This window comes from Mauremys mutica, chromosome 1 (assembly GCF_020497125.1).
Source record: "Mauremys mutica isolate MM-2020 ecotype Southern chromosome 1, ASM2049712v1, whole genome shotgun sequence".
NCBI classification, from domain to species: Eukaryota; Metazoa; Chordata; order Testudines; family Geoemydidae; genus Mauremys; species Mauremys mutica.
This window is the reverse complement of record NC_059072.1, coordinates 182,628,322-182,637,317: the sequence shown is the minus strand read 5'-3', so window position 1 is coordinate 182,637,317 and position 8,996 is coordinate 182,628,322. Positions and strand designations below refer to the sequence as shown.

The following is an 8,996-nucleotide window of genomic DNA, read 5'->3' as shown; positions in this document are numbered from 1 at the left end:
AGGGCAGGGAGTTGGGGTGCAGGAAGGGTGCGGGATGTGGCAGGGGGCTCAGGAGGGGTGTGGGATGCAGCAGGGGGTTCAGGCCAGGGAGCTGGGGTGCAGGAGGGGTGTGGGGTGCGGCAGGGGGCTCAGGGCAGGGAGTTGGGGTGCAGGAAGGGTGTGGGATGCGGCAGGGGGCTCAGGGCAGGGAGTTGGGGTACAGGAGGGGTGTGGGGTGCGGCAGGGGGCTCAGGGCAGGGAGTTGGGGTGCGGGGTGTGAGCTCCGGCCCGGCGCCGCTTACCTAGAGTGGCTCCAGGGTGGCAGCGGCACGCATCAGGGCCAGGGCAGGCTCCTGGCCCCGCACCGCTCCACTCCGCTCCAGGAGGCAGCTGGAACCACGGCCCTTGGGGGAGCAGGGGTGGGCACAGGGCTCCGCTGCTGCTCCTCCAGGTACCTCCCACAAAACTCCCATTGGCCTCGGTTCCCTGTTCCCGGCCAATGGGAGCTGCCGGGGGGGGGGCGGTACCTTGAAGCAAGGCAACGCAGGAGCCCTCTGCCTCGTTCCCCCTCCCCTCCGGCCCGAAGGGACATGCTGCCAGCCACTTAAGGGAGCGGCGCAGGGCTCGTGGTGCCACGCGGGGCAATCCCGCGGGCTGTAGTTTAACCACCCCTGGGCTGGAGGTAGGCAGAGGGGCAGGGAGCTTGGCAGGCCGCACAGAAGAACCCCGCGGTCCGCATGTTTGAGACCCCTGATCTAGTCTGACCTCCTGTATAACACAGGCCATAGAATTCCCCCAAAATAACTCCTGGAGCTCATATTTTAGAAAAACATCCAATCTTGATTTAAAAATTGTCAGTGATGGAGGGCCTACCATGACCCTTGGTAAATTATTCCAATGGTTAATTAGTCTCACTGTTAAAAATTTATGCCTTTTTTCCAGTATGAATTTGTCTAGCTTCAACTTCCAACGATTGGATCATGTTTTATCTTTCTCCGCAAGACCAAAGAGCCCATTAGTAAATATTTGTTCCCAGGTAGGTACTAAGAGACTGTACGTAAGGGTATGTCTACACAGCCGACATTAAAGAGCTGTCGTGGCAGCGCTTTAACATGGCTGTGTAGTCGCAGCTCCAGCACTGGGAGAGAGCTCTCCCAGCACTGTAATAAAACCATCTCCATGAGGGGAATAGCTACCAGTGTTGGGAGCAGGGCTGGCTCCAGGTTTTTTGCAGCCCCAAGCAAAAAAAAAAAAAAAAAAGGGGGTGGGGCGGAGTGCCGCTGCTGAAGCACAAAAAAAAAACAAAAAAACCCTGGAGTGCTTGAAAAGTGTCGCTCCAAGAACAAGCTTGGAACGCTGGTACCTAGAGCCAGCCCTGGCTGGGAACATGGCTCCCAGTGCTGTAGCATATCTACACTGCCACTTTACAGTCCTGAAACTTGTATCGCTCAGGGAGGGAGTGGGGGTGTTTTTTCACAGCCCTGAGCGAAGAAAGTTTCAGCGCAGTAAGTGGCAGGGTAGACAAGGCCCAAATCATCCCTTCACCTTCTCTTTATTAAACTAAACAGAATGAGCTCCTTGAGTCTGTCACTATAAGGCAGGCTTCCTAATCCATTAATCATTCTCATGGCTTTTTCTCTGAACACTCCAGTTTTTCAACATCCTTCCTGAATTGTGGACACTAGAACTGGACACAGTATTCCAACAGCAGTCGTACCAATGCCAAATACAGAGGTAAAATACCCTCTCTACTCCTACTCAGGATTCCCATTTATGCATCCAGAGATTGCATTAGCCCTTTTGGTCACAGTGTCACACTGGGATCAATCAACTGATTATCCACCTTGACCCCAAATATTTTTCAAACTAAATGCCATCTAAAACACAGGTAGCATAACAGGACCATCAAGCAGATGTAAATTACATTTTAAGGCCCTTTGCCCAACTAGAACAGCATGAAGGGGCCTTACAGTAAATAGAAATCAGGAACTAATAAGCCCAGATCCTCCACCTCAATACCTTTGAGGATCTGGGCCTATGTTATAGATGCTGATGCACTTCTATTTATTGCACTCTCCACTAAAGAGTTTTGCAAATCTCTTATCTTAGTTAATATGCTTAGAGTTTTGCTCTCTCCTGTTCTTACCCTTTCTTAAAATCTCTTTGAGTAAGGGTCTTTTGTATTGGCAGGGTGGTGGTCCTTTTAGCTGCATTTTTGAAAAATATAAAGTTTCTCTGATAGGATTCAAAGGATTCCCAGTATGTTAGAGGGGATTCAACAGTGCTTTTATTGTCTTTTGCCTCAGATTGTAAAGTCTGGATAGTTAAGCAATAAAATATCTCCTCCAAGGAATTAGTTATCTGTCTAGCTGTAAATTTAATAACGCCATTGCATGGTTGGAGATGTATACTGAGGTTATAGTTGTGTGAGGTTTTTAGAAATCAAAAGTAGTTCAGTCCTACAGGATACAGGATGCATGGAGGAGCAATACATAAATTCCCTCTCTCTTTTGAGAACATATCCCTCTAAAGGGTAACCAAATATAATTTTTTCATGTGATGCTGTATAATTAGGATGACTTGGAATTCCCCTTCTTGTAACACCTGTGATCTAGCCATTAAGTTTGACAGGGTAAGGTTAAAATCTCCTCTTCCTATCACGGGTTAGGAAATTCTGTAAGTTCTAAGAATAGCTCACTAAAGGAAAATGGAGACTTTCCATTTGAAGTTTACACATTAATTAAAATAACAGTCTGTGAATTTATCTGTGCTGACAGGGTGACATACCTTCCTACTTTATCCGGTTTTATTTCACATAAATTATTAAAATTGTCACTCCCCTAGAATAACTAGATCATGGTGAAAGAAAATGAAACCACAGTCACCACCTTTTTGTGTCTTTTTGCTGAAAGACTTTGTTTTTTCCCCTTGCAAAAGAATATCATCCTGGTCTCTGTTTTATAGCTAATTAATTCCTCACGTTCCACATGGATACTTTTAATCCTGTCATTAGTCATATATTATGTATTATAGATAGCTGATTTGTGATCAAATGTTTAACCTCTTATCCTCCTCCCAAGTTTCTTTTCTAGAAGTATTTTTATATTTTCTTTTCCATAAACAGCTCATTTTCACATTTGAATAAACTAGCCTTCAAAAACTATAGGTCCCATTCCTGCAAAGTTGTACACATTTACAGCTAAGGCCTACAAGATGCTGAGCATTGACTTCAATGAGTGTTGTAGACACTTAGCACCTCCCGTGAGTGCTCAGTATCTTGAAGGATCAAACCTTTAGTGGTTACTAATGTTATTAGTCCCCTTGAAGTTAACAGAACTATTTGCATGAAGGATTTGCAGTACTGGGTTCCTACTGTCTTATCATTAATTTTTCTTCATTATCATCATGCTGTACTAAGGGTGGAGGACTAGATTATGATTCTGCAAGGCTGGAGTGAGTGTCATTCAGATGCAGCTCACTTCTAATTTAAAACAGTCCTTAGTTGTATTTTTCTCTATACACAATTGACCTTTAAGACTTATGATTGACAGAGGCTTCTCATCCAAGTGAAACTCTCTGGAAAGTTCCACTCTGCTCAACAACAGTCAAGTATGCGAGACAAGCTTTGTAAAACTATTTTAGTCTGGGTTGAAGCTTGTAGAACAGCACAAGATTCCCTCTTCTCCTCTTACCCCCTGTCTTGAAAAGGAAGCTAAATTGAATACTGAACTCAACTGAGTTTAACACAACAGAAGACAGTGGATTCAGAGAAGCTGGTTTCCTGTTGCCCTGCAACTTGTACACCTCTACCCCGATATAACGCTGTCCTCGGGAGCCAAAAAATCTTACCGTGTTATAGGTGAAACTGCGTTATATCGAACTTGCTTTGATCCACTGGAGTGCACAGCCTCGCCCCACTGGAGTGCTGCTTTACTGCGTTATAGCCAAATTCGTGTTATATCGGGTCACATTATATCGGGGTAGAGGTGTATAGTCATTTACACTAGTGCAAAAAAGTAAGTGTAAAGTGGGTATAAAATATTACCATTCTGATTTGGCAGCATTTTACACCCACTTTGCACTGGTGTCATTGACTGCACGTGCTGCAGGCCAATGGTACTGGGCCCAGCTTCCAAATGTTAATGTACAGCCTGAGCAATTGTGCTGTGAGCTGGTGTTTTCAGCAAGGAATGCATGATGGAATCACAGGAACTCCTGCAGCTCCATGATCCGGGGCAAAAATATTGCTTTTTTTAACCATAACACCCGTGTCCTGCAGCTAATTGCCCTCTGTATGGAGGAATGGTTGGTAAATGTGTGTAGTGGCAGATCTACATCTTCACTTTTCTTCAAGGGCACCCCTACCTGATCCCCATATTCCTTCACACCTGGACAGAAGGAAGCCACTGCAGCACTGTGCTCTGTTACACAGATGGTACAAGAACCTGTCCTCCTTGGTCTTCACAAATCCCCCTTTGTGTTCCTACTCTTCCCAGTGCAGAAGCATTACAACAATTGCAATGCATTGGGGGACAAAATTTGTCTCTAAGAAATCCTGGGTATAATGCAGCCTCAGATTTTCAGTTACTGAAATAGTTTCTCTGAAGTCTAGGCATTTGGTTTCCTGTATTCTAGTGGACTTACTCTTTGTAAAATTAATGTGGAGTGACAATTATAGAAGAGTTGGGAAGTGCCACCACAGCCAAAAGAAAAATGAGAACCTTCACAACACTGGATATGGATGTTGCTTGGCAGGAAATCCTCATGGCTCACTCTTTCTGTCAAGCAGGGAAATATGTCTGTACAATTTTACCCAATAGAAAATGCATCTCCCCATCAGCAGCGCCAGAAAGTGACAAAACAATCAAACTGTGGAAGAATGACTGCCCAACATTTTCAACAGAGCTCAGACATTGCACCAGGGGAAAAGAACATTCATGCAAGAAAAATAAACCCAGCATAGTCAGAGAGCTGAAGGCCTGCTAAAGAGGGTGATTGTCAGTCCTGTCCCATAGAAAATATTCACTTCTGCTTCTGCACAGTGAGTCTAACAGAAAAATCAATATTTTAAAAAAAGGTTTATTTTCATTATTTTAATAAACATCTACCATAGATATGAACTGCTCACTAACAACTTGTCCAGTTTTTCTACCAGCAGTAAATCAAAACATAATTTAAGAATATAATAATAACTCATGTTAGTGTTGGAGAGAAATACAGCACATTAAATAATTTTATATTAACAGAGAATCATTCATTCATCATTTGCTGGGGTGGGAACCTGACTTCATCTTTCATGTGTATTTTGGAGATTATGAGAAGGAAATACATAATTTATTCAGCAAATTTAGCCTGTTTCTTTTTGAATTGTCTGTAAGTTTTTTTTCAATATTCATTATTTGAAATCATGTCTATAAATAACCCTGGGGCTGTAGATTGTCCAGGAGCAATTTGTGGACAGTATTCAGTATCTGAAATTTGATCTGCTTTGGTTTATTTTGAATGGACATAATATTCTGGGTGGCCCCAGCAGAATGAGAATAAGTCTTAAAATTAAGTAATTTTCTCTAACAGTTTAAAATTTGCATATTCCCACTGACACACTCAGTCATTATAATATTTGTGGAAAGCAAACATAAAAATAGCATGAACATAACTTAAGCAGATTCACTATTCGATTTAACAAAATGTTTACTCAAATAGTTCTGAGTCATTCCCTGAGACCTAGAGTCTGATACCCTTATTTACATTATCTCACACCATACTCCATGTGATGGCTCAGGGACAAGCTGTACCTTTCTCTCCTCCAGTCTTTCCTATGGGCATTCTTTCCAAGTGATAGGCCCTACTCATTCTTCTCCCAGAGCAGAACTTCACTGTTCACTCCACGTTAGTCTGGGTCACCGGACTACAACACCCCCTATTCACACTATCCTGTCACAGTTACAAGATGCTTTAGATCGCAAGTGATAAGAGACAGGAACTTAAGGCAACAGGAATAAGTGCACTAGCCGCCCGCCAGAGGCTGGAGTAGGCATGCGCTGTGCATGTGACAGGTTCCCCTACTTTCAACAGTCTCAGAGCGAAACCCCACAGTAATTACATTCAGACTGGGTGCTGGGGTGGCAGCCCCCTGTTTTCAGCCATGTTAACCAGACAGACCCAACATACTGGTACCTTCTGTCAGGGAACCTATGACCAATGGCTAATTAAACTGATTCACAACTGCTGCTTCTAAATAGACACCTTGCCTATAAGTCCAAAAGCACTACGCAAGATAAAAGGATTAAGAACCCCAAATAGGTTTGCCTCCCTAGGGTCTTGCCTAAAGGCTGTGACCTCTCAAATGTCAGGCAAGCCCAGGTGCCACAGATGAATGCTGCAGACTCTCTGCCTCATCCCTGCTGCATTCTCTTCCCATCTCAGGGTATTTTTATATTGCAAAAAAAGAGCTAAGCTACAACCCACCTATTCACACCTCAAAAGTGAGTCTCAGAGCCAGGGTCACCTGTCTCAGACTTGCGCTATGGTCTAAAAATAGACATTTAGATGTTTAGTCCCATAGTGCAAGCCCTGTGGGCCCAAATCAGTTGCCGCGGCCTCAGATTCATTGCTATGGGTCTTTTTTTTTTTTTCAGTGTAAACATACTCTTTGTTTCTCTCACCTGAACAGCTGCTACTGGTCACCCCACTTCCTCTCCAGGCAAGTGTTTTAATGGTTTAGTGTTCTTTTGAGCTTAGGGCTGGAATGGTAGGCTTTCCCAATCAAGTCTCTACCATTGGAGTGGCCTCAGGCATTGGTGTATCTTGGTCCTTCCAATCTCTGCCTCTGGCACATAATAGTTTAGTCTAAGGGTTGTAATACTTTGGTCCAATTTCAGTTGTTGGGTTTAGTGTATGGGTGTTGGTGACCTGTGATATACAGGAGGTCAGAGTAGATGATCTGGTGGTCCCTGGCCTTAAACAGTATGATTAGCTCTCCCATTGTTCTCATAAGGACCCTTTGTATTTTCCTTGACGATGTCTAATCTCTCTTTCCTGGTTGCTCATGTTAACAGCCCCTTTGATTTAACTCCATTCAGTCAGTCAGTATATCATCAAGCAGTTAAACTGAGGTACATAGACTATTCATAAAAATAATATGGATACCTCCCTTGTTCTCCATACTTCATGACTTCTTCCACTGAAGTCAATGAAGTGACCTGTGGAATAAGGTACAAATCAGCAAAATAAGAGGATCAGCATCTGGCCCCAAATTACAGCTATTGCAGAAAACCTGCCAGACTGCTTAGTGTGTTATAACTCAGAGGCTATGTTAAATAACTTTTATATGCGAAGGATTCCTGGTGCCGTCACAGCTGACAAAAAGGAATTATTTACAAAGGGTCTGATCCTGTTGCCACTCCAGATACAACTCCCATTCCATTGTCTTCAAAGGAAATTCTACATGGAGAGTAGCTGCAGCACTGGGTTTCAAAATAGTTCTTAAAATTCTGTTCTTGAAAAAGAATACTAAGCTCACAGGTAGAGCCAGTTTATTATAGTTCATTTCCTAATCTCCTTCACTCTACAGCATTAGCTTCATCCTTTTCACCCTCAGGGCAAATTTTTTTCTTCCTTCCATGCCTGACAGGCAAGTTGCAGACCTCATTTAATCCTAAAGAGCAAGAATGTTAATTAGGTTGAGAATGGTAATGATGCATCTAATTCCCTCATATATGAAGCACTCTTTCACCTCTCAGAACACCTCACTATTTCTGCATCACAGGACTAAGATTCAAGAAAATGAATATTTTTCTGTCTTCTAATATCAATTCTTTCTAGCATTTGGGACCTATTACCAGTCCCAAATATACACAAATGAACCAAGCCTAGTCCCCTCAGTATTTCCTCTCCTCCTATTTCTTCATAGGAGCAGATGAGAGGTAGGATTTTTCCAAACAAAGGATTATCCTTGGTATTCAGTTCCTGCAGTTAGACTGAAGTCAGCTCCATAAAAATCAACAGGGATAAACTATCTTCATTCATCATGGGACCTCAATTGCCCTCAAATTTCAGGACTTCATTTGGTTCCTCAGCAGTTCAAGATGCCTGTCAAGGACAGTACTAACCCTACAGTCTATATTAGAATAATACTTGCCATTACTAATAAATAGCACTTTACAGCATTAGCTAATCCATCCTCACAACATCCTCTTAAGGCAGGCAAATAAATATTATTATTTTAATTTTACAGACAAAGGCCATATGTCAAGTCCCTGTCACAGACAAGATTAGAGTTGAATTACTTCTGGCTTCCAGTCTTATGGGTTTCTAGTCTGGGTTTTTAAGGCTGCTCATTTTGGCCTGAATAAGGTGGCAATACCAGATTAAAACAGAGTCTTCAAGTTTATGGGCATGGAGCTGAAGAGGGTGCCAGCGCTATCTCCTGCTAGGCTCTGCCCCCCAATCTCTAAGATACAGCATTTTAATATTGGTTTTAACATCATGAAGAGCATATTCTGGCCACAAACCCTCCAGTCTCCTATCCTGCTGCGAGGGGGGAGGTGAGAAGGGGAAGGAAGAAGAGGTGTTGTAGAGCTTTCTACATCTGTTCTAATCCAGTCAGGGATTTCCTCACATTGGGGGAATCTTCAGCAACTCCATTAGGGCAACTTTCCAGGCCCTAGAGATGAAAAAAAGAGGCTGGGATCCGCCTCCTTGTTTATATATCAAACATGACTAATATAGAAGTGGTAGCCTGCAGACTGGTTCTATAGGGTCTTACTCTGTGGGCCACATACTTCTGGAAACCCCAAATGATGCCCACTGTTAGCAGGAAGACAGCTACCACCTGCAGTGGCTTCAATGATGCAAAATTTAATCAGAGTATATTTTTCTCAAGTTCACCCATAGTTTTGGGAATTTATCAGGCAAACTTTCAGATTTCTGTACTGTATAGAATGGGTGCACTTTTCTCTTCCTGCTGTACTTGTAACTCCCACTTGGCAGCACTGGGAATTGAACTATAATCTCTT

General features: G+C 43.1%; 1 long non-coding RNA gene across 1 annotated transcript; it reads left to right on the top strand.

Annotated features, from left to right (window-relative positions):
- The first annotated feature begins 915 nt into the window (after nucleotides 1-915).
- Nucleotides 916-5,226, top strand: LOC123355357. The gene is made up of 3 exons (XR_006575087.1): nucleotides 916-1,015; nucleotides 1,631-1,713; nucleotides 4,334-5,226. It is a non-coding gene; the product is annotated as an uncharacterized LOC123355357 (long non-coding RNA).
- The last annotated feature ends 3,770 nt before the right edge of the window (nucleotides 5,227-8,996 follow it).